Here is a 24,815-nt window from a genome sequence, read left to right as displayed (position 1 = left end):
AATACTGTCCACTGGTGAAGGACAGTGCTGTTGTTGCAGGGGTCTGGGAGCCTTTCTGTTGGTTCAGAAGCCCTGAAGAAGGATTTTCTTGTTGTATGTTTACAGAAATCCTGGGAGAGGGCTTTGCTAATGTGTTCAGGGGTTCTAGGACTGTTCTACAGACAGAGGATAAATTCATGAAGGGATTGGCAATGTATCTTATGGCCTTGCTAAGCCTTGTCTCCCCAGGAACTAAGATTGCTGAGAACTTGCCTCCCGTCAAGATGAAGAAAAGACCTCCATTTGGGTATTAAGTGCTGTGTTTAAACTTGATGTAACTCTGGGGTAGATTCAATTGTGATCCAGGGGTGGGGAACTTTTGACCTTATGTTTGGAAACTAATCTCCATTTGAGAAGAGGGGCTTTGTGGTGGACTTAATTAAGGTATAGCCTAGGGGTGGAGAAGTATTTAGAACAGAGACTTTGTAATTGATTGAATGATTGGAAGGTCCTGGGGTGGGGTAGTCCTTGGAGATTATTTAATCACACTTAGTAAATGCTGTATTTGGAATGATGTCATGTTTTGATCTTCTCTGTTCTTGGTTTGTCACTGAATAAAATGGAGAGCACCTATGCTGGTATTCTGAACCTTGGGAAGTTGCCTTTCTTTTGGCATTACATTACATCACTCTAGAGAACATCTGCAACCATGTCCAAAGGGCTATAAAATTGTGCCTACTTTTTGACCCACAAAATCACCACAAGGTCTATATTCCAAAGTGATCAAAGAAAAAGGAAAAGTACTCATGAGTACAAAAATATTCATAGCAGTAATTTGAGGGCCAGCAAAGAATTAGAAATATTGGACTATAAGGAATGATAAAAGGGATGGCTTCAGAAAAACCTGGAAAGACTTAGATGAGCTGATGCAAAGTAAACTAGAAGAACACTACACACAGTAAAATTATAATGATCAACTGTGAAAGACTTAGCTACTCTGACCAATACAACGATCCAAAACAATTCCAAAGGACTCATGATGAAAAGTGGTATCCACCTCCAACGAGGGAGCTGATAAAATGGGTGCAGTTGAAGCACATTTTTTCACATTCTTTATTTTTCTTGCTGTTTGTTTTGCAACATGGATAGGTAAAAATGCATATTGCAAGACTTCATATGTATAATGACTATCATATTTTTTGCCTTCTCAATAAGTGAAGGAAGGGCAGAAGGGAAGAATTTCTAAATTTAAAAATAACTTCTATAATTGTTTTTAAATATGTGATCTGAAAAGAAATTAAAGTTTTTGGTGACTTAAGTAAAATTCAGTAAGTCTACTTCATATCCTAGGCAAAAGACAATGATGCTAAGTAAGATGCTTGAACTAAAGAAGGCTTGGATTTCTCCAACCACAAAACAAAATCTAAAGATCATAAAGTTAACTTAATTTTTATAAAATCCTAAATCAATCTTTAAAAAGGGGAAAAAAATTCATCTAAATACTCCAAATGCTCTACCCTCCCACATGTGCCAGTTTAGAAAGATGAGTCTTTTGCACTGCTCTTAAGGACATACTCTACTCTTATCAGACTAAGAGAAGAAGGGAGTTATCAGATACAAGGTTTACATGGAAAGAACCTTGGCTCCTCTGATATTCAGATAAAAGAACCACTAGTAAGAATATAATTGCTCCTACATATACATAGGGTGAAAGATGAGAGGGAGGAAGAGAATTTCTAAATAAGCTGCTAACAAATTTATTTAAACAGATTACTCTGGCAAAGAAAACAGATGGAAAATATGGGCCTATTTTTATTTTGCTTTTGTCAAGCTAGTTTCCTTTGCTTTTCTTAGCTAACACTCTTCAGCCCATGGTAAATATTTAATTATTGGGTATTAGAGTTTAATAGTTCAATTCTTTGCGCTAACAAAACAATGAGCATATATACTTCTGTTTTTGTCATCAAGACAGAATTAGTTTATATAAGAAAGTACTCTTTATAATTTTACACTTATACTGCTTTTTGTTTAAGGCACACATTCTGTTCTTTAGTTAAATGATTTGGCTGCTTTTTCTTCACTTTTTATTCTACTTAAAGTATCACAAAGCATTCATGTGATTTACTATTTTCAATAATAATAATAGTTCCAACATTTTAAGGAGTAACAAATTCTCAAATATTCGTAATTGTTATAAATGCCACACTTCTCAGTGTTTGCAAATAAAAAATCCACCTACCTTCATGAAAAAATAAATACATGACTTTTAATAATTAAATTATGTGGCATGATTCAGTTTATTTAAGAACTCAAAGTATCTGGTTTTTGACAAAAAACAATTTGTGACTCACATAATATACTAATTTAAATATCTCTTGCCTAATTGCAAAATCAAAAGTAACCAGACAATTACAGTAGTTGAATGCTTAGTCCCTAACAGATAAGCAAATGTCTTTACTTCTTTATTCACAATGCCCTCTACTGGTACATCAAGGAGAAAAACAGCAACCACCTGTTTAATTTCTAACCTGACCCTTATTAATCAACTACAATCCCAAAAGTTTTAGACATTAGACTGTACATGATCAAAGACAAACATTTATAAAATGCAGTTATTATTTTTTGACTGTTAGGTATAAATGAATCCATAAATATCTAATTAATTGTTAATAAACAGACCTTTGGTATATGCCATCTTCCTTTTATATTTAAAGTTCCTTAACAGCAAGTGCTAACTCATCTAAGACAGTACAATACACATATCAGGATCTCAACAAACTTTTGTTGAATAGGTTATTAAATTCATATTAAAAAAAATTTTAACCCACATGTACAAAAATATTTATAGCAGCTTCTGTGGTGGCAAAGGATTGAGGGTATGTCCATCAACTGGAGAATAGCTGAACAAATTGTGGCATATGAATTTAATGGAATACTATTATTCTATAATAAATAATGAACAGGTAGGCTTCAGAAAAACCTGGAAAGACTTATATTTCTTAGCAATGCAAGGATCTAAGACAACTCTCACGAGCTATCCACATCCAGAGAAAGGACTTTGGGGTCTGAATGCAAATGGAAGTATACTATTTGTTCTTTGTTTCTTTTGTTATATTCTTCTGCTTTTGCATTCTCGTGGTTGTTCCCATTAGTTCTAATTTTTCTTTACATTATGACTAATGTGAAAATATGTTTAATATGAATGTATAAGTAGAGCCTATATCAGAATATATGCTGTCTTGGGGAAGGAGGAGGAGAGGGAGGAGGAAAAAATTTAAAACTCAACATCTTATGAAACTGAATTTTGAAAACTAAAAATTAATTATTTTTTAAAAATTAGTTTTTTTATGTATCATTCTTCACCTCCCACCCTACTTCCAGAGAAGAGTGATTATGACTAATCTGAGATGCAGCTCAGACCTGTTACTTTTCTTTGGAATGCCACACCTATCTGTGATGGGATGTGCCATTCTGAGAGCTGTGGTTAGCACTCTCCACAAGCAGGCAGATTTTTTAACTGCCTACCTATGACCCTAGCATTCTCCAGTAAACAAGAATGACTGGAAATTCAGAGCAGCTGAAAGAACCAGCAACAATGTCTTGCATGAGTGTTTTGCATCCTTTAGAGCATTTAACACAAAGCAGGTGGCTCAATGAATACATGACTGTTTAGTGATGAAGGATGACCTACTTCCCTCTACTGACTATCAAATAAAGACTATCATTCATAAGAAGATGATTTTATTAAGACAAAAGAAAACTTAAGGCTTTCCCAATACCCCTATATTTTTATACGCCCTATATAGTCATGGGCCTTTCATCAAATTTAGTTGAAACTAGCCTAATGAAGTAAAAAACTTCATTAAAAAAAAAAGACCAGAATAAGTCTATCCTTATTTGTTAGGGTAGCATGATCATTCTAGTCACCTAGGTTCACAATCTTGGTATTATCCTCCAATCTTCATTCTCCTACCCCAATAAATTCTATTAGTTGTGAAACATTATCATCTCTACTTCTACAACATATCTTGTATCTCTCTCCCTTTCTCTTCACTTAATTCAGGCTTTAATCACATCTTAACTGGACTATTGCAGACTCTTAATTTGTCTTCCTGGTCCATGTCTCTTCTTCATTCTAATCTACCTTCCACATCTGTCTCCCTGTCTCATGACTCTTTATTCTAATCTACCTAACACATGGCTGCAAAAAGATTTTATATCACTCCACTATTCAATCACCTCCAGTGGTTTCTTATTGCCTCTCAAAATATAAAGTCCTTTGTTTGGCCTTTAAAGCCCTTCACAACATAGGCCCAACATATCTTTCCAACCTTGTTACATGTTTTTCTTCATATGTACTACAGTCAAGCCAAACTAGCACTGTTTCTTACACAACACACAATTTCCAATCCACTATCCCCCATATTCAAATGCATTCACTCCTCAACTCCATCTCTTAGAAACTGTAAAATATCAAAATTAGGATTCAGCAGAAACATTACCTTTTATGTGGAGTCTTTTACTAATTTCTTCAGAGGCTAGTATCTTCTCCACACAATTACCTTGTATCTATTTCCAAAGACAGTGAAAAAGCAGCACTGTAACTAAGTCACTGTCAGTATTCTTTTAAAGATTGTGGAAAATGGTTAAAATGGACAAAATTTAGAAAGATGGCGGAGTGTTAGGCATTAGAGGAGACGTGATCCTCCACAAACACTCCAATAAAGCTCTTAACAGGAACAAGGAGCAATTATAAAGAAAACCAGGATTTCGTGTGCCAAGATGGTGGAGTAACAAAGGAACCCTCTGAAGCCCTCCCAATTTCCCCTCCAAACAACTAGAAAACTGATTCAGATTTGGTCTAAGAGCATGGAAGCAGCTCATCAATCCAGCAGGAAAGGTCAGTTTCACTGGGGTGAGAAGAGAGTAAGGTCCAAGAGCCTAGTAGAAGCAGCCAGCCTCAGAGCAGGGGCCTGTAACAAAGCCCCAAGCCTAGGACAATCTACCCACAAAGCCCTGCCCTCCTTCAAGCCAGCATCCCCACAGGCAAGTGTGCAGTCTAAGCAATTCAGTAAGGCCCCACCCCTGTGACCTCACCCCGAGCACAAGTCATCAGCCAGGCCTTGACCCCATTGCTGACTAGTAGTAAAGACCTGTCTGAGGGCTGGCTAACTGTGCCTGGGGTCTACCAGCAGAGAGATCCTATTTCCATAGTAACCCAGGTGCAGGGTCCTACCCCAGGCCAGATGAGCAGCTCAACACCCCAGTACAAGCCATAAAGGAAGCCAGCCCTCCAGAGAAAGTAAAAAGTTAAGCTTTGAAGTCCAATGAAGGCCAGAAGTAAGACCCAGAGCCCCAGCACAAAAAGCTTAGGACAATACAGGACCAGAGCCCAACTCTCACATAAAAACACCAAGTCACAAGAACAGGTAGAAAAAAATAAGTAAAAAACAAACAAAAAAAGGCTCAAGTATAGAAAGTTACTATGGTGATAAGGAGGATCAAGGCATAAATTTGGAAGAGGACAACAGTGTCAAAATGATTCCACATGAAAAGCCTAACTTGGTCTCAGGCTCAAAAAGAATCTGTGGAAGAGCTTTAAAAGGATTTAAAAAGCAAATTAGAGAAGTAGAAGAAAAATGGGGAAAAGATATGAGAGTAATGCAAGAGAATCATGAAAAAAGAATCAACAGTATGAGGAAAGATAAAAAAAAAATGACCAAGGAAAATAAGTCCCTAAAAAATAAAATTGGCCAAATGGAAAAGGAAGTCAAAAAGCACACTTGAAGAAGATAAAGCCTTAAAAATTAGAATTGAACAAGGGGAAACTAATGACTCTATAAGATATCAAGATATAATAAAACAAAATAAAAAACATTAAAAATAGAAGAAAAGGTGAAATTTTTCATTGGAAAAACGAATAAGAAAATGGATCCAGAAGCAATTTGAAACTATACCCAAATGACTATAAAATTGTGCATACCCTTTGATCCAGCAATAGGACTACTAGGTATGTATCCCAAAGAGATCATTTAAAAAAGGGAATGGGCCCACATGTACAAAAATATTTATAGCAGCTCTTTTTATGGTAGCAAAGAACTGGAAATTGAGAAGATGTCCATCAACTAGGGAACAGCTGAACAAGTTATAGTATATGAATGTAATGGAATACTATAATAAATGATGAGCAAGTAGATTTCAGAAAAACCTGGAAAAACTTATATGAACTGATACTGAGCAAAGTGAGCAGAACCAGAACATTGTACACAGTAACAGCTACATGGTGTGAGGATCAACTTTGAGAGACTTAGCTCTTTTCAGCAATACAATGATATAAGACAATTCCAAAAAACTCAAGATGGAAAATGCTATCCACATCCTGAAGAACTATGGAGTATGAATGCAGATGGAAGCATATTATTTTCTCTCTCTCTCTCTCTCTCTTTTATTTTCTCTTCCTTGTGGCTTTTCCCTTTTGTTCTGATTCATCTTTCACAACATGACTAATGTGTAATTTTTTTTTTAAAGAAAAAAAAAATAGATCCAGGAGAGATAACGTAAGAATTATTGTACTACCTGGAAGCCAGGATTAAAAAAGAAAAAAAGCCTGGACAACATCTTTCAAGAAATTATCACGGAAAACTACCCTGATATATTAGAAATAGAGGGCAAAATAAAAATCTAAAGAATCTAGTGATCACTGCCTCAAAGATTCCAAAATGAAAACTCCCAGGAATATCATAACCAAATTCCAGAGCTCACAGATCAAGGAGAAAGTACTGCAAGCAGCCAAAAAGAAATCATTCAAATATTGAACTACAGTCAGAATTTACACAGGATTTGGCAGCTTCCACATTAAAGAACTGGAGGCTTGAAAAAAAAAAGAATTGGAGGCTTAGAATACGATATACTGGAAGTCAAAAAAGTTACGATTACAATCAAGAATCACCTTCAGAGCAAAACTTAATATAATTTTTCAGGGAGAAAAACAGACATTTACCAAAACAAAGGACTTTCAAGCACTTCTAATTAAAAGACCAGAGCTGAATAAAAAATTTGATCACCAAATACAAAATTGAATGGAAACACAAAAAGGGAAAAAAGAAACAAGATAAAAACATAAGAAATTCAATGAGGTTAAACTTTTTATTTCTATATGGCAAGATAAGCAAAAAATAGCACAGAAGTAAATATATAGTTAGTTATTATAACTATAAATGTGAATGTGAACTCATGTGAATGTGAACTCACCTATAAAATGGAAATGGATAGCAAAATGGATTAAAAAACAGAATCCCACAATATGTAGTCTACAAGAAACACATCTGAAGAAGAAAGATACACAGGGTAAAGGTAAGGGGGTGGAGCAGAATCTATTATACTTTAGGTGAAGCAAAGAAAGCAGGGGTAGCAATCATGATTTCAGATAGAGGAAAAGCAAAAAATAGATCTGATAAGAGATAAAGAAGGAAATTTTATCCTGCTGAAAATCACCACAGACAATGAAGTCATATCAATACTAATCATATATATACCAAATGGCACAACATCTAAATTTCTGAAGAAGTTGAATGAGTTACAGGAGGAAATAGATAATAAAACTATATTAACTAGTGGGGGGGGTATGCTTAAGTTTCCCCTCTCAGTACTAGATATATATAACCAAAAAGTAAACAAGAAAGAAGTTAAGGAGCTGAACAAAATTCTGGAAAAGGTAGATAGGAAAGATATCTGGAAAAAATTGAATGAGAATAGTAAGGAATAAACCTTTTTCTCAACAGTATATGGCACCTACACAAAAACTGACCAAGCATTAGGACATAAAAACCTCACAACCAGATGCAGAAAAAGTAAATGCATCCTTTTAAGATCATAATGCAATAAAAATCATATTCAATAATGGACAATGGAAAGAGAGATTAAAAATTAATTGGAAATTAAATAATCTAATCCTAAAAAATAAGTGAGCCAAAGAACAAATAACAGAAACAATTGCTAATTCCATTAAAGAAAATTACAAAATATCAAAATTTATGGGATGCAACCAAAGTGGTACTTAGGAAAATTGTATATCTCTAATTGATTACATCAACAAAGTAGAGGAAAAAGTAGATCAGTGAATTGGGCATACCACTAAAAAAAACTAGAAAAAGAACAAATTAAAAATCTTCAATTAAACACCAGACTGGAAATCCTGAAAATTAGAGAGGAGATCAATAAAACTGAAAGAAAACAACTGAACCAATAAACAAAACTGGAAGCTAATTTTTTTTTGGGGGGGGGGAGGAGGGACACAATAAAATAAACAAACCATTGACTAATTTGATTTTAAAAAGGAAAGCAAGAGGGGCGGCCAAGTGGTGCAGTGAGTAAGAGCACGGGCCCCGGGAGACCTGGGATCCGTTCCGACCTCAGATACTTGGCACCCACACAAAAATAACTGGCCGTGTAACCTCGAGCAAGTTACTTAACCCCAATTGCTTAAAGAAAAATAAAATAAAAATAAAAAATAAAAAAGGAAAGCAAAACAAATTACTAGTATCAAAAATGAAAGTGATGTCACAAACAATGAAGAGAAAATTAAGACAATTTTTAGGAATTATTTTGCCCAATTATATGCCAATAAATTTGACAATGTAAATGAAATTGATGAATATCTACAAAAATATAAACTATCCAGATTAACAGAAGAAAGAAAACACTTAAATGACCTCCTTTCAGAAAAAGATATTAAACATGCCATCAATGACCTCCCTAAGAAAAGATCCCCAGGGCCAGATGGATACACAAGCAAAATCTACCAAACATTTAAGGAACAATTAATACCAATACTATATAAAACATTTAGAAAAACAGGCAGTCAACCAAATTCCTTTTACCACACATATTATGGTACTGATACCCAAGTCAGATCTAAACAAATCACAAATGTGCCTAGAGTAATCTACTTATTCAGTGCCATACTAATCAAACTTTCAAAAATTATTTTGTAGAACTAGAAAAAATAATTTATCTGGAAGAACAAAAGTTTAAAGATACCAAGGGAATCAATGAAAAACAATACAAAAGAAGGTAGTCTAGCCCTACCAGATCTCAAACTGTATTATAAAGCAGTAATCTAAATAATCTGGTACTGGCTAAGAAATAGAGTGGTGGATCAATGGAATAGATAAGGTACAAATTATGTTGTAGTAAAGGATCATAGTAATTTAGTATATGACAAACCCAAAGATACAAGTTTTTGGAACAAACGTTCATTATTTGACAAAAACTACTGAGAAAACTGGAAAACTGTATGGCAGAAACTAGGTACAGACGAACATCTCACACCATATTCCAAGATAAGCTCAAAACGGGTACATGATTTAAACAAAAAGGGTGATACCATAACCAAATTAAGAAAGCATGGAATAGTTTATCTGTCAGATGTATGGATAAGTGAAGAATTTAGGACTAAAGAAGATAAGGAGAGCATTACAAAATGCAAAATAGATAATTTTGGTTACATAAAATTTAAAAATTTTTGTACAAACAAAACCAATGCAGCCAAAACTATAAGGAAAGGAGAAAACTGGGGTGAAAATTTTGCAGCAAGTATCTCTGATAAAGGCCTCATTTCTCAAATATATAGAGAACTGAGTCAATTATATAGAAATAAAAGTCATTCCCCAATTGATAAATGGTCAAAATACATTAATAGTTTTCAGATAAAGAAATCAAAGCTATCTATAATCATAGGAAAAATGCTCCAAATTACTACTGTTCAGAGATATGCAAATTAAAATAACTCTAAGGCACCACTTCACATCTATCAGAGTGGCTAATATGACAAGAAAGGAAATTGTTGGATATTAGAAGGAATCTGGGAAAACATACTGGGACACTAATGCACTGTTGGTGGAGTTGTGAACTGATCCAACCATTCTGGAGAGCAACTTGAAACTATGCCCAAAGGGCTATAAAACTGCATACCAATTGATCCAGTAATACCACTGTGAGATCTATATGCCAAAGACACCCACAAGAAGGGAAAAGACCTATTTGTACAGAACTATTTACAGCAGCTCTTTTCATGGTAGCTAAGAATTGGAAATTAAAGGGAGGTCTATAAGGTGGGGAATGGCTAAACAAGTTGTAATATATGATTATAATGGAATATTATTGTGCTATAAGAAATAACAAGCAGGATGAATTCAGAAAAACCTGGAAAGACTTACACAAACTGATGTGTAGTGAGGTAGACAGAGATGTTACACACAGTAATAGCAATACTGCTCAATGAAGACCTGTGAATGACTTAGCTATTCTCAGCAATGCAATGATCTAAGACAATCCCTAGGAACTAGTGATGAAGTGTACTATCCTCCCCCAGAAAAAGAACTGATAGTGATTGATGCAGCATGCTATATTTTTCACTTTCTTTCATTTTTTTTTCTCTTGAGTCTTCTTATACAAAATTAGTAATATGGAAACGTATTACATAATTGAACACGTATAACCTATATCTGATTGATTACCTTCTCAGGGAGAGGGGAGGGAGAGAGGGACAGAATTTGGAACTTAAAACTTTAAATAAAAATGTTAAAAAATAGAAAAAAAAAGTCTGTCTCACTGGGGTGATAGTGGAGTGATAGTGGAGCACAATATAACACAAACTGCATCCTGGCATGCCAGAGAAGGTCTTGAAGGTGACTGAATCAGCCATGGTGGCTTCTCAGCAGACAGGTAAAAGAGTTATACAACTGGTCAGAAGGAGATTACAAGAGGCCCTTGGCTGGCTATGGGTGCAAGACTATTGTATCACCCATACATGGTTCTGGGTTGCAGTCTCGGGGTTAGGAAGAGTGCCAGCAAACTAAAGTGGAGAGTGGGGATCCTGGTCACAATTACAGGGTGGAAAAGAATGTTTGTGGTCATTCATAGAGTAGAGCACAGGATGGGAAAGTAGTGACAACACCTTTCCTTAGATCATGCCACCTCAGGAGAACTGAAAATTTGAAGAAGCCTAGAACTAGCTCCCAAAACAGCAGTAAAAAAAAAAAGTTTGAAGCTTAGAACAGTGCCCCCTCCACCCAAAAAGCAGAGCCAATTTTAACATAAAGCTAAAAGTCAAGAAATAGGATGGAAAATGAGCAAGCAACAAAAAAAATAACCTGACCATAAAAAGATACTATGATGATTGGGAAGGTCAAGATACAAACTCAGAAGACAATAAAGTCAAAACAACTACATCCAAAGCCTCAAAGAAAATTGTGAATTGCTCTCAAATACAAAAAGAATTGCTAAAAGAGTTCAAACAAGGATTTTAAAAATCAAATAAAATGGGCCGCTAACTCAGTTAATAGAGCACTGATCCTGGAGTAAGGAGGACCTGAGTTCAAATCCGGCCTCAGACACTTAACACGTACTAGCCATGTGACCTTGGGCAAGTCACTTAACCCCAACAGCCCTGCCTTCCTTCCTCCAAAAAGCACCCCCCCCCCAAAAAAACCCATAAATTAAAATAAAAGCAATAGGGGAAAAACATGGGAAAAGAAATGAAATTAATGGAAGGAAATTATGAAAGAAGAGTTTTGCAAAGGAGGGACAAAAAAATAATGAAGAACACCTTAAAAAACAGATTAGGACTCATGGTAAAAGAGGCACAAAAAATACACTGATGAGAAGAACCCCTTAAAAAGCAGATTTGGCCAAATAAAAGAGGAACCACAAAAGCTCACTGAAGAAAATAATTCATTAAAAAATAGAATGGGGAAAAGAGAAGCTAATGTCTCAAGCTAATGCTTGAGACATCAAGAAAACAACAAAACAGAGGCAGAGTCAAGATGGTGGAGTATAAATAGGACCTTCATGGGGCTCCAGCTTCCACCTCCTCAAATTCATGTAAAAGGTGACTCTAGACAAACTTTGGAGCTACAGAACCCACAAAATGACACAGAGAAGCTAACCTCCTGATGAAGACAGCCCAGCAGGCTAGCAGGAAGGGGCCAGCTAAGTGCTCTGGGAGCCAAGCCCAGCCCCATGAGAGCCCAAGGTTTTAGCCTCAGGGTGGGCCTAACCAGCCACTGGCTGGAAGGACTTCAGATCAGCAGTGGGGTTTCCAGAATTATCAACCCATAGATGCTAAGGACAAAGTAAGAGGTCAGTGAAGTGTGGACTTTGGGATCCAGTAGTTTGGGAGTGCAGTCGGCCTTTGCCCCCAGGGCGACAAGCTGCTGAGGCGCCATGGCTGTGCAGCCACAGCCATGTGGCTGCTTCAGCTCCTAGCCTGCTGAGTGTAGGGGAACCAAGCGACCAGAATGAGGGACAATCGCTCTTGCTTTAACCTGCTTGGATCTGGATTGCAGTCTAGGGTAGAGGTCCTGGGGTGCGTGACCAACTTGCCAGAGCATGTGGAGCCGTTAGACAGGGCACCCAACTACAGCACCTGAGAATACCTCAGCATTTGGGATGAAGCTCCCCTGTCTGGTGGCAGAGTCCTGCTGTGGCAAAAGGCCCAAAAGTCAAGTAATTGAGGGGCAATATGAGCAGGCAAAGGAAGCAAAGCAAACAGAGCAACCCAACTTTACACTCCTATTTTGGGGACAAAAAGGATCAAAGCATGGAACAGGAGGAAGACAGTGAAGTCAGAACTCCTGCACCAAACACTTCCTAGAAAAATACAAGCTGGTTACAGGCCATAGAGGACCTTAAGAAGGATTTTGAAAACCAAATAAGAGAAGTGAAGGAAAAATTGGGAAGAGAAATGAGAACGATGCAAGGAAATTAGGAAATGAGAGTCAACAACCTGACTGAAGAAAATGATACCTTAAAAAATAGACTAACTCAAATGGCAAAAGAGGCTCCAAAAGGCAATGAGAAGAAGAATGCCTTAAAAAGGCAAATTTGCCAGATGGAAAAACAATCTCAAAATCTCACTAAAGAGAATCATTCCTTCAGAATTAGACTGGAGCAAATGGAAGCTAGTGGCTTTATGAGAGATCAAGATATTATTAAACAGATCCAAACAAATGAAAAAATAGAAGGCAATGTGAAATATCTCATTGGGAAAACCACTGACCTGGAAAAGAGATCCAGGAGAGATCATTTAAAAAGTATTACACTACATGAAAGCCATGATCAAAAAAAGAACCTAGAAATCATCCTTCAGGAAATTCTCAAGGAAAATTGCCCTGACGTTTTAGAACCAGAGGGCAAAAGAGAGGTTGAAAGAATCCACCGATCACCTCCTGGAAAAGATCCCAAAAAGAAAACTCCTAGGAATATTATAGCCAGGTTCTGGAATTCCCAGATTAAGGAGAAAATACTACAAGCAGCCAGGAAGAAACAATTTGAATACTGTGGTAACACAGCATCTGACACCTTTTACACTGAGGGACTGAAGGGCTTGGAATATGATATTCTGGAGGGAAAAGGAGCTGGGATTAAAAACAAGGATCACCTACCCAGCAAAATTGAGTATCATGTTTCAGGGAAAAATATGGTCATTCAATGGAATAGAGGATTTTCAAGCATTCTTGCTGGAAAAAAACCAGAGTTGAACAGAAAATCTGACATTCAGATACAAGAAGCAAGAGAAGCATGAGAAGGTAAAAGGGGGAAAGAAATCATGAGGAACTTATCAAAGTTGAATTATTTACATCCCTACATGGAAAAATGATAATTGTAACTTATGAAACTTTTCTCAGTATGAGAATAGTTGAAGGGAAAAAAATCGTATACACACACATGTATAAACATACACACACATATATATGTACATATATATGTCTATATAGGAGGGTATATGAGCATATGTATACATATGTGAATGAGTGTATATATGTGTACAGGTATACATAGAGAGAGGGCACAGGACCAATTTAATAGGAAGGGATGATACTTAAAAGATGAAATTAAGAGGTGAGAGAGGAATATAAAGAGAGGAGATGGGGAGAGACAGAATGAGGTAAACTATCTCATATAGAAGAGGCAAGGGAAAATGGTCACAATGGAGGGAAAGAACAGGAAGTCAAAAGGGAATGGGTCAACCTTATTCTCACTGAATTTGGCTTAGGGAGGGAATGACATACACACTAAATAGGGTATCTCACCCTACACAAGAGTAGGGGTGAAGGGGATGAGAGGGGGGATGATGGAAGGGAGGGCAGGCTGGGAGGGAGGGAAGTTGGAAGCACTCACTTTTGAAAAGGGACGGGATCAAAGTAGAGAATAGAACAAGTAGGAGGTGGGATAGGAGGGAGGGAAATATAGTCAGTCTTTTACAATATATCTACTATGTTATTGTTTTGTATTAGCCACACATGTACAACCTATACTGGATTGCTTATCTTCCCAGTAAGGGTGGGTGACAAGTGAGGAATGAATCTGGAATTCAAAACTTTAAAATCAAACGTCTAAAATATATATATATATATAATATACTATTATTAATATTATTTTACATGTAACTGGGAAATAAGATACAAAGGCACTGGGGCATAGAGATCCACTGTGCCCTACTGGAAAGTCATAGGGGGCATGGGAGAAAATATGGGAGACAGCAGATTGGAAGAGGGGATATCCAGTGAGATCGTTATTTTGGGGTGGTGGGTAGGGGGAAAAATGGGGAGAAAATTTGTAACTCAAAATCTTGTGTTATAAATACATAAGTGTAAAAGTAAAGTGTTTACATAAGTGTAAAAAGTATAAAAAGTTTCTCTGATAAAGACCTCATGTCTCCAATATATAGAGAACTTAGCCAAATTTATAAGAATACAAGTCATTCCTAAATGATGTAAACTAGAAGTTAATAAATCATTTGAAAAAAAAAGAAAAAAGAAAACAACAAAATAAAAATTATGAGCAAAATAGGAGAAAATGTGAAATATCTCCTTGGAAAACAACTGATCTTAAAAATAGACCCAGGAGAGATAATTTAAGAATTACTGGACTACCTAAAAGCCATGATAAGAAGAAAAAAGAGCCTAAACATCATATTTCAAGAAATTATCAAGAAAAACTGCCCTGATATCCTAGAAACTCAGGGTAAAATAGAAACTGAAAGAATTCATTATTCATATCCTGAAAGGGATTCAAAAATGAAAACTCCTAGGAATATTATAGCCAAATTCCAGAGCTCCCAGGTCAAAGAGAAAATATTGCAAGTAGTCAGAAAGAAACAATTCAAATATTAGCCATAGTTAGGATCACATAAGATTCAGTAGCTTCTACATTAAAGGAGCAGAGGGTTTGAGCTAGGATTACAACCAAGAATCACCTATCATGCAAAACTGAGTATAATCCTTCAGGGAAAAAAACATTCCTGATGAAAAGACCAGAACTGAATAGAAAATCTAACTTTCAAATACAAGACTCAAGAGAACCATAAACATAAAAGAGAAATCATAAGAGATTCAATAACGTTAAACTGTTTACATTCTTACAAGTGAAGATGATACCTGTAACTTTTAAGAACTTTATCATTATTAGGACAGTTACAGATGAGTATACATAGACTGAGTAGGTGTGAGTTGAGTATAATGGAACAATTTCTAAAAACAATAAAATGAAGGGGTGAGAAAGAGAAATGCAATGGGAGAAAGGGGAAGGAAGTAGAATGGGATAAATTATTTAACTTAACAAAATTAGTATGAAAGACCTTTTACAGTAAAGGGGAAAAGGGGAGAATGGCAAGTAACACCTGAACCTTACTATCATTGGAATTGGCTCAAAAAGGGAATAACATACATACTCAGCTGGAGAAATCTATCTTACCCTACATGGAAGTAGGAAGGGGAGGAGATAAGAAACGGGGATAGGAGGACTCTAATAGAAAGGAAGGTAAGTTGAAGGAGGCTATAGTCAAAAGCAAAATACTTTTGAGAAGGGCAGGGGAAAAGGGGAAAAAAACAGGAGAGAGGGAAATAAACAAATATCATAAGTGTAAAAAGAATCTTACAAAAAGTTTCTCTAATAAAGACCTCATGTCTCAAATATATAAAGAACTTAGTCAAATTTATAAGAATACAAGTCATTCCCAAATTGACAAATGGTCAAAGGAAAGAAACAGGCATTTTTTAGATTAAGAAGTCAAAGCTATCTATAGTCACATGAAAAAATGCTCTAAATTACTGCTGATTAGAGAAATACAAATTAAAACAACTTTGAGGTACCATCTCACATCTATAGGATTGGCTAATATGGCAGAAAAAGAAAATACCAAATGTTGTAGGGAATGTGTGAAAATTGAGACACCAAAGCTTTGTTGGTGGAGTTGTGAACTGATCCAATCATTCTAGAGAGCAATTTGGAACTATGCCCAAAGGGTGATAACATTGTATATATACCCTCTGATCTAGGAATACCACCACTAGATCTGTATTCCAAAGAGATTTAAAAAAAAAAAAAGGACCTACATATACAAAAGTATTTAAAGCAGTGATTTCTGTGGTGGCAAAGAATTGGAAAATGAAGGGATGTCCATCAACTGGGGAATGACTTAACAAGCTGTAGTATATGATTCTACTAATGGAATATTACTGTGCTATATAAGAAATTACAAACAGGATACTTTTAGAAAAACCTGGAAAGACTTATATGAACTGATGCAAAGTGTACTGAGCAGAGCCAGAACAATGCACACAGTAACAGCAATATTGTACAATGATTAGCTCTTCTCAGCAATACAATAATCCAAGACAGTTCCAAAGGATTTACAATAAACAACGAAATCCACCTCCAGAGAAAGAACTGATGGAGTCTAAATGCAGATCAAAGCACACTCTTTTTAAAAATTTGTTTCCTTGGGGGTTTTTTTGGTCTTATATTTTCTTTCACAATACTATGAATATAGAAATGTTCTGCCTGACTGAATATGTTTAAACTATATCAAATTACTTGCCTTCTTAAGGAAGGGGGAGGAAAGGAAAGGAGGAAGAGAATTTGGAACTCAAAATTTTTAAAAATGAATGTAAAAAATTGCTTTTATATGTACTTGGAAAAAAGTTATTGAAAAAGATATAAAATGCAATGATATAGAAAATCACCTCTAAGGATAAAAGAGTAGCAAAGAGGATTCAAAAACACACACACACACACACACACACACGCTCAGAGCTTGTTATAGAACTACATTAAACTGAACAGGGTACTAAATGGGGAGAGGATAATTAAAGAAGGAGTGCAGCATACCCAAGGGAGTAGTCCATAAGCAAAAAACAAATCCTAGTATCAGAGGTTGGGGTATATGGGAGAATTAAAAGGAAAAAAGAAGTTAAAAGATGGGGGCCAAGCAACAGAAAGAGGGGCATCAGAGCAAAAGTGAAAACTTCAATTAAAGATTACTAGTAGTCAGAAAACTCCTTTTCTTGAACTATCTTTTGCTATGTAGGAAATAATGTGAACTACAAAAAGAGGAAAAAATACAAGAGACATAAAGCATTTATTGGACATATACTATGTGCCAATAACTGTGCTAAGCTCTGGGGATACAAATAAAAGCAAAGAAGACATTTCCTACTCTCAACATGCTTTAACTGAAGAAGATAGTGTAATATGGAGGTAAGGGAGGTTACTGGGACAGAGCAAAAGCTGCTGGAAAGGAGGCAGATTAATCTAGAGAATGAAAAGTAGAATGAAGTTATCATGGCAGAAATACCTCATTAAATGGTGGCTTGGTGGTCAAAGAGATAGAATGGAGGGAATTACACAATTAACAATCATAACCTTGAATATAAATCAGATGATCTTTCCCATACAGTGGAGCAGAAAGAACTAAAAAGCAAAATCCAATGTTACATAAGAAACACATCTGAAATATACAATTTATACAGAATTTTAAAAAGAGATTAAAGCAAAATCTATTATGTGCTGCAGGTGAACTGAGAAAAATGAAGGGAAATAGTCATGATTTCAGACAAAAGTAAAAATAGAAATGATAAGAGATATGCAGGGAAATTGAAACTGCTTAAAGATATTTTATCTAACAAACAAATTTCAAAGCTTAATATGTATACATACACACACACACATATATATACTTATGTATACACACATATTTATGTGAACCAAATAACATAGCAAATAAATATCTAAAGAAAATGTTAAAAAAAATACTGAAGGAGAAGTCAATTAAATTGCAAGTAGAAAAAGCAAAACTGGATTGGTGAGGGACCTCAATGTACCTTCTTTCATCACTAGACAAATTTAACAAAAAAGAAAAGGCCAAAGGAAAATGAACTAGCAATTTTCAAAGGAAGAAATTCATGCTATCAGCAACAAGAAAAAAATGCTCCAAATCTCTTATATTTTAAAAAACAAATTGAATTAAAGCAATTCTAAGGTTCTACTTCATACCTTTCAGCTTGGCAAAGTTGACAAAAAAAAGTAGGAAAAAAAAGAAGAAAAAGAAAATTACAATTGTTGGATGGGTTGTGGGAAGACAGCCCCACTAAAGCCTTGTTAATGAAGCTATGTATTTGTCTAACCATTCAGAAAAGTAGACAATGCTTAAACCTCACTCTCACAGGACTTGGTTCAAAGAGAATAATATAAACATACTCAATTGAGTAAAGAAATCTATCTTACCCAATAGAAAAATAGGGGAAGGAGATAAGAGATATGGAGGTGAACCAGGAAGGGGGGGGAGGGGGAGGAAGGGAAGGCCAAGGATAAAAGGGAGATTACAGGAGGCAGTGGTCAGAAGTAAAACAGACTTCTGAGGAGAGTCAGGATAAAAAGAAAGAGAGAAGGATAAACAGAAAAGACCTGAGTCAAATTTGGAAAAAAAAACAAAAACATTCCCTAATTAATGAATTGTCAAGGAATATGAAGAGGCAGCTTTTCTTTCAGAAGAAAAAATCAAAGTTAGCAATTAGTCATATAAAAATTTCTTTAAATCATTTCTGACTGGAGGAATGCAAATTAAAACAACTCTGAGGTACCACCTCATACCCATCTGAATTGGCAAATGCAATAAGGGATGATGAGGTAAAATAGGTATATGAGTGAACTGCTGATGGGGTTGAGAACTAGTCCAACCATTCTGGAGAACAATTTGTAACTACATCCAAAGGGTGATAAAACTGTGCATATCCTCTGACTCACCAATACCACTGTACCCCAAAGAGATTAAAGGTTCACAGACACTTAACACTTACTAGCCCTGTGACCTTGGACAAGTCACTTAACCCCAACTGCCCTGCCCTCCTGTAGCAGCAAGCACCCCAGCGTCCCCAGGGTGGCTGCCAATACAGGTTCTTACATCTTCTTTGCTAAAGGGAAGCAACTCAAAATGGGTTAACAAGATTACTTTAATCAATCAAACATTTATCTAGTTCAGGGGAAAAAGGTCAGCACCCCAAACTTCAGAGTATACAGACAGAATTATCAAGACAGAGAAACAGATGAAGTAGACAGGTTTCCAAACTGTCCAACCATTACATCCGTACCAAATCAACATCTGGGTTCTTCAAAGCTTCCCAGAGTCTCATCTGATCAAATCACAGTACACTTCTCAAAGTGAGCCCCAAAGCAAAGCCTCACATCAGGGATTATATAGCCTTCTCCTGGGTCAGAGAATGTAACCACCCTCTTGACCCACTGCCCAATAGCACAGCATCAAGGTGTGGGCATTCCTGAAAACCAAGCCTTACTGACATAGGCTCCATGTGACCACATTCAGCCTGTTAGGAGGCAGAGTATATTTTCAAATTAAGGAAGGTTCTCAGAGTCTTTTAAGCCTATCAAAGGGCCTAGGCGCAGGGAAGATCTTTAAATTTGCATTTCCATTACATTTAATGTAATGCCAAGCAAAGGCAACTTCCCAAGGTTCAAAATACCAGCATAGGTGCTCTCCATTTTATTCAGTGAAAAATTAAGAACAGAGGAAATAAAAATATAACATAATTCAAAATAAAGCAGTCACCTAGTATAATTCAATAATCTCCAAATACTACTCTACCCCTGGATATTATAATTCATTTAGTCAATGCCAAAGTCCCTCTTCTAAGTACTACTCCACCCTTAGGCTGTACATTCATTTAGTCAACCACAAAGCCCCTCTTCTCAAATGGAGATTAGTTTCTAATCATAAGTAAAGTACATTCATTTGTTCAATCACAGAGCACAAAAAAGTCAAAAGCTCCCCACCCTTGGATCACAACTAAATCTACCCCAGAGTTACAACAAGCTTAAGCACAGCATTTAATACCCAGAGAGGTCTTTTCTTCATCTTGACCCCAGGCAAGTCCTCAGCAATCTCTGTTCCTGGGGAGACAAAGCTTAGCAAGGCCACAAGATACATTGCCAGTGTCTTCATTAATTCATTCTCTGTCTACAGAACAGTCCTAGGACACCTGAAAACATTAGCAAAAACCTCTTCCAGGATTTCTGTAAACATACAACAAGAAAATCCTTCTTCAGGGCCTCTGAACCAACAGCAGGGTTCCAGAACCTCTGCAACAACAGCACTGTCGTTCACCAGTGGACAGAATTCACTCTCTGTCTGCAGAACAGTCTCAGGAGCTCTGAACCAACAGCAAAGTTCCAAGACCTCTGCAACAACAGCACTGTCCTTCACCAGTGGACAGAATTCACTCTCTGTCTGCAGAATAGTCTCAGGAGCTCTGGACCAACAACAAGGTTCCAACACCTCTGCAGCAACAGGACTGTCTTTCACCAGTGAACAAATCTGGCAAAACAACATCAAAAGAGACAAAGTATCAGCATAACAGCTATGTCTCCTCAGTCCTTGGCAGCTCTGGGTGGCAGCTCTCAAAAGTCCTGGGCAATTCAAACTGGCCCTCAGCAATCCTCTCCATCTCTCTCTGCCTCCAAGATGCTGCTTCCAAAAAGTTCTTCTGCCTCTCTCTTTGCTTGTGTCTCTCTAAATTTACATAACCAGTTCCTCCCAGTTCAGCACTCTCTTTTCACATCAACAAGTCCATCCCACAAGTGGGATTCACAAGCTCTGGGTTTTAACACAATCAATCCAAAAACCAAGCCAATACAGGGGGATCTTTAAACTCCATTACTATTACACCTCCCCCTTTCCAAAAGGCAAAAAAATAAAAAAATCAAGTAAGAGAAGTGGAGAAAAAATTAGGAAGAGAAAAAAAAGAACGTTGCAAGAAAATCATGAAAAAAGTCAACAGCTTGCTAAAGGAAACCCCCCAAAAAATAATGAAGAAAATTACACCTTAATAAATAGACTAATTCAAATGGCAAAAGAGGCCCAAAAAGCCAATAAGGAAAAGAATGCCTTAGAAAGCAGAACTGATCAGATGGAAAAGGAACTTCAAAAGCTCACTGAAGAAAAGAATTCCTTCAAAATTAGACTGGAGCAAATAGAAGATAATGACTTTATGAGAAATCAAGATATTATAAAACAGATCCAAAAGAATGAAAAAATAGAACGTAATGTAAAATATCTCACTGGAAAAACAACTGACCTGGAAAATAGATCCAGGAGAGATAATTTAAAAATTATTAGACTATCTGAAAGCTATGATCAAAAAAAGAGCCTAGACATCATCATTCAAGAAATTATCAAGGCAAACTGCCCTGATATTCTAGAACCAGAGGGTAAAATAGAAATTGAAAGAATTCACCTCTTGAAAACGATCCCAAAAAGAAAACTTCTAGGAATATTATAGCCAAATTTCAGAGTTCCCAGGTCAAGGAGAAAATATTACAAGCAGTCAGGAAGAAACAATTTGAGTATTGTGGAAACACAACCAGGATAACACAAGATCTAGTAGTTTCCACATTAAGGGATCAAAGGGCTTGGAATATGATATTCCAGAGGGCAAAGGAGCTAGGATTAAAACCAAGAATCACCTACCCAGCAAAACTGAGTCCAACAACTTCAGAGGAAAATATATATATTCAATGAAATAGAGGAGTTTCAAACATTCTTGATGAAAAGACCAGAGCTGAACAGAAAATTTGTCTTTCAAATACAAGAATCAAGAGAAGCAGAAGGTAAATAGGAAAGAGAAATTATAAGGAACTTATTAAAGTTGAACTGTTTACTTTCTTACATGGAAAGATGATATTTCTAACTCATGAGACTTTTCTCAGTATACATATATATATATGAGTATATGTACATATATGTATGTATCAGTGGGTGTATGTGTGTGTACATATATACATATACATAGAGGGCACAGGCAGAGTTGAATATAAAGGAATCATATCTAAAAAATAAAATTAAAAGGTGAGAGAGGAATATATAAGGAGAAAGAGAAAGGGCGAAACAGAATAGGGTAAATTATCTCAAATAAAAAAGCAAGAGAAAGCTATTACAATGGAGGCGAAGAGCAGGGAGGTGAAAGGGAATGAGTCAACCTTACTCTCTCAATGGATTTGGCTTAAGGAGGGAATAACATACATATTCAACTGGGTATCTTACCCTACAAGAAAGTAGGGGAGGAAAGGGATGGGAGGGGGGGGAAGGATGATATATGGGAGGGCAAATTGGGGGAAGAGGTAGTCAGAAGCAAACACTTTTGAAAAGGGACAGTCAAAGGAGAAAATAGAATAAATAGGGGAAGGGATAGGATGGAAGGAAATATAGTTAGTCTTTTGCAACATGACTACTATGGAAATGTTTTGTATAAGTACACATGTATAACCTATATTGAATTGCTTGTCTTCCCAGTGGGGGGTAGGTGAGGAGGGAAGAAGGGAGAGAATCTGGAACCCAAAATTTTAAAAACAAATGTTAAAAAATTGTTGCTACTTGCAACCAGGAAATAAGATATATATATAGGCAATGGGGCATAGAAATCCATCTTGCCCTACAAGAAAGTAAAGGGGAAAGGGTGTAAGGAGAAGAATGGGGGGGGATATATGAAAGGGTAGACTGGGGGAAGGAATAATCAGTATGCTTGCCATCTTGGGGTAGGGGAGAAATGGGGAGAAAATTTGGAACTCAAAATCTTGTGGAAATAAATGTTTAAAACTAAAAACAAATAAATGAATGGGAGAAAATTATTCTTTTCAGGTAGCAATTAGGACCTAAGATTTCAGTTCAGAAAACTGTTATATATTATGAAAAAGAATATGGGCTCCCTTTATAGTCATGGAAGAAATACACATACTAGTAAGCTACAAAGATATTACCAGACGACATTGTCTATTCTTTTAACTAGTGCTTTGGGGTCCACATTACGAGGAATACAATAGTCCTTACAAAACTTTGTTATTCTGTGGGACCCTTGAAAATTTCTAAATCAGTCAAATCACAGGAAGGAGAATCACATACCCAACAATGAAAACTGATTATTAAGTGTTGTGAATGTTACTAAAAAAGTTAATTTAACAAATTCCTATTTATACCATAACAGTGTAAGAAATAACAGGCAAAGGTTAATGTTTTGGGGGTGTTTCTTCCTATGATTTTAGGGCAAACAGAATATTGCCATGGGGACTATATAAATGATTATTTAGAGAGGAGGAAACAATTCCAGAAGATTTGAGGAAATCTGGGGAAACTGTGATACTAAAAGGAAAATTCTTAGAGAATAAATTGAACTATGACAAGTTAGTTCCAGTTTAACTAAGAACATCGAATGAGATAGCTTTAGAGCTGGAATGAGATTTGGACATTTTTAAAAGATCCATAAAAAAGACTGTAAAAAGATCCACTCAAAAATGCTCTGGGGATTTTTTTTTTTACTATGAGTTACCCTAAAAGTTTTTTTGTATTAAGGGAATAATGAACTCTGATAAATGTACTGATATGCTGAGAAAGAGAAACAGAAATTCCAAAGTTTCTGGAGCCAGAATACTGCAACTTGACCTTGTACCATGTCACACATCACAAAAAGTTAATGTATATACAAGAGATAGCTATAAATATGCTTCAAAGGCCTGGGAAATAATCTGATTTAAGGCACAATGAGGATGAGCAGGATGGACCGGACCTGTGATTTCATTAATACAGGGAATTCCTATATTAATGAGGAAATACCTTCTGCCAATGCAAGTTGACACCTTTTCTAGAGCTTTTAGTCTTAGTGAGTTTCCTGGAGGCACTGAGAGGTTAAATAACTAGCACAGGATCATATAGAACAATAAATGTCAGAAGTAAGACTTGAACCTAGGGTTTCCTAGCTCAGAAACTATTATGTATCCTATGTTGCTTCTGCCTTATTTAAATATCATTATAACCTATAAGTTTTCAACGGTGTTGGATTTAAGTCCTGTTGAAAATCTGTAGATTATAATTAGTATGAGATTTGGAAAAACAGAATATTTGTCAAAGATACACTTAATATCCAATGTAATAAAAACATGATTTCATGATGAAGAATTAAGGAATACATAACAAAATCTTGTGATCCTAATGCCAAATTGTGTAAAAGAAATGACTACAGCAAAAAGACATTGCATATTAAAGCTTTTTTAAAGATATAAAATGTTATAAGATTAATTTATAAGTTAATACATTTAATTACTTCACTTTGAGCTATTTAAATTGAATGCCAGTATAGTATTACATCTATATCTATCTTTTGCACCTACATCATTCCATTTTGTATAATAGTTATTTTATACATACCTGTACCACATCCCACCTCCCTTACCCCAAATTCCTTGAGGGCAGGACAGTGTTTTTATTTGATCTTTGTATAGCCTAGCTAGTTCACAGATATTATCTATGTCACACACAAAATGAATCTCTACCAGTTTAATCAGAGGACATACCAGTATTTTTTAGTTAGTTATTCTAAACTATTACACATCTCAAAATTAAAAACAAACATTTACACAAATATCAATTCCAAAATGTGGCAATCACTGTACAGATAACATCTCAAAGTTAAAAGGAACTTAGTACTTAATTA

The 24,815-nt window shown here is 36.0% G+C and overlaps 1 protein-coding gene across 3 annotated transcripts in view; it reads right to left on the bottom strand.

Annotated features, from left to right (window-relative positions):
- Positions 1 to 24,815, bottom strand: part of SWT1 (SWT1 RNA endoribonuclease homolog) — a 181,378-nt gene that overhangs the window by 64,480 nt on the left and 92,083 nt on the right. The window lies entirely within an intron of this gene.

This window comes from Petaurus breviceps, unplaced genomic scaffold, assembly GCF_028583685.1.
Source record: "Petaurus breviceps papuanus isolate PSGF00001 unplaced genomic scaffold, PetGlider_PUasm1.0 90895, whole genome shotgun sequence".
NCBI classification, from domain to species: domain Eukaryota; kingdom Metazoa; phylum Chordata; class Mammalia; order Diprotodontia; family Petauridae; genus Petaurus; species Petaurus breviceps.
The sequence above is the reverse complement of the archived record's forward strand: the minus strand, read 5'-3'. Positions and strand labels throughout refer to the sequence as shown.